Consider the following 2,377-nt stretch of genomic DNA (forward strand, 5'->3'; position numbering starts at 1 on the left):
CATGCATGCACTCTGAAGTTCCGTCTCTGCTAGGAGTAATTGAGGTTTGAGCTTCCAAAAGGTTAACTAACCTATGAATGACCAAGTAGTTTCATCTCAGAGGGTCATTGCTCTTAAATGTCACAGTCATTAGAAGTGATTATAGCTTAACTACCTACTTTGGACTTGTTTTTACATCATGAAGAATTAGGAAGCAAAATAAAAATTCTCACTTTTATCAGGGGTTGGATTACCCTGGGGTCAACATCTTCAAGGGGGAGAGTGTCAGCGTCTGTGCACAATTTTGTGCTCAGTTCGAAAAGGCCCTAAATGGCCTGGGAGAAAAACATCTATCCCCAATCCCTTTCTCAAGAGAAAAAATTCTACAAGTTCAACTACCCTCTCTAAATAAATACATACATACATAAATAAATAAAACAATGTCTCAGTGGAATAATCTTAATTATTTTACTACTAAAGATGCTATTTACAGGACTCAGATCCTAGAAAGAAAGTAACAAATAATGAAAAATTTTTCCAGACATCTGTGTACCAAGTGAAGATGAAATATTTAAAGAAATTGGCCTCCTCTTTTATCTCTCTGCAGAGCCAGGCCGAGAACAAGGTAACAACCACCCTTCTGCTTTCCAACTCAGATGGACAGAGGGGTGAGCATGAGGGTGATGTAAAGGAACAAGATTCCTTCTTGCTGACGGATTTGTGAGTGATCCCACCACACTTCTCCTGACTTCATCCCTTACAAATATTGGTCACATAAATGATGAATTGCAATTCAAATAGGCATGAATAATGTGATCATTAAACACTATTTCTTATCCTTTCCAAAACAGATGAAATAGTGAACTGTTTTATAGAAGGGGTATGCGTGTACAGCTACAGAATACATACATAATAAAAGCATGCTGTTACATGCTCACGGATGAGCTGCAAAAGAAAAATTGCTCAACCTCAGTGAAACAGCCATGGAAGTTTATTCTCGACCCTTGCAGCGACTGTGGAAACAAAGCAGGGGAGAGTTTTTAAATGCCAAGATGACCCAGTGGAAAAGTACCGGAGGGCCTCGGGGTGGGGGGAATTGACTCATGTAATCTGGCATCTGGATTTGCTAACTGGCTTTCATTGAAATTAGGCTGCTACCTCTCACAGAGGCTGTGAGATGGGCTCTAACTTCCTTGAGGATTACTTTCTTAAGAAAGTGCCTAGGTCATTGAGATAGATGTCCTTAAGCTTCTTTGCCTCAATGAAGTAGAAGAAAGAATTTCTGATTGTGTAGGGTTGTACTGGATTTTTAGAGACAGGTTCTCTCTCCCTAGTGCAGACTGGATTTGAACTTGTGACTCTCCTGTTTCAGCCTCCCGAGTAGCTGGGATTACAGGTACACACCTCCACACCCAGTTTACAATTATGTTTCCTAAAGTAAATGTTCTAAGAGAAGGGACGTGAGGGACCATTGTCTGGAAGAAACCTGTCTAAATCTCAAACTGAGAGGAGCATCGAACTTGCCCCGATTAACACTTACCTATGTCTACGTTTATGCATTTTACTAAACCTCTGCATTCGTGTATTCTCCTCATGGATGAGGGGACCATATTTACCTGGCCTATTTCAATTAGAATTGGATATGTGTCTATGCCTAAATGGCAAGAAATATACAAATAATGCAGTACTTTAAAAATGCAATTATTATGAACATATTGGTGTGGAAAATGACCAAATGTATATCCCAGAAACCTAATTTCAATCGCAGCATATTTCTAAGCCAAGTCGAAGAAATGTCAGGTGAAAGGGAACTAAGTGCTAGTTGTTTATTTTCAAGATCAAAAGTTCATTTCACATTTACTGATTGAATAATTCATTTTCTAGCTATTGAAAATGTCATTTGAAACAAATTAATCTGTAAAAAGGAGCTGAAGAGAATTTTTTTTTGTTTTTTGTCTTTGTTTTTGTCTTGTTTTCTGTTTTTTTTTTTTTTTTTTTTTTTTTTTTTTTTTTTTTTTTTTTTTTTTGTCTTTTTTGATAGATTTTTGCTATAGGGTGGGAGCACTTGCTAGAAAGACAGAGAGAAACAAAGAGACAGAATGCGAGAAAACACCCCCCGGAGGTTGGCTATGCCACAATCCCCTCTCCTCCATTCTCCTCTCGGGAACTTGGGCATGCATGCACATGTGCCTAGTGTGAGTTTAAGCACTGAGTATGAGTCTTGAAATGTGGTCTACTACATGGAAGTCCAGCGACATAGCCATTACTCTAACTACTGGTCCCTGAAGAAAAATTGTATAAGGATAGTCTGAATACCAACATTTTAAGTGATTGCTGATAATTTTACTTAATTTGGGATTTGTCAGTTGTCAACTTCAGGGTGAGGAAGACTTCTGCT

The sequence above is a fragment of the Tupaia chinensis genome, unplaced genomic scaffold (genome assembly GCF_000334495.1).
Source record: "Tupaia chinensis unplaced genomic scaffold, TupChi_1.0 Scaffold000057_1, whole genome shotgun sequence".
NCBI classification, from domain to species: Eukaryota; Metazoa; Chordata; class Mammalia; order Scandentia; family Tupaiidae; genus Tupaia; species Tupaia belangeri.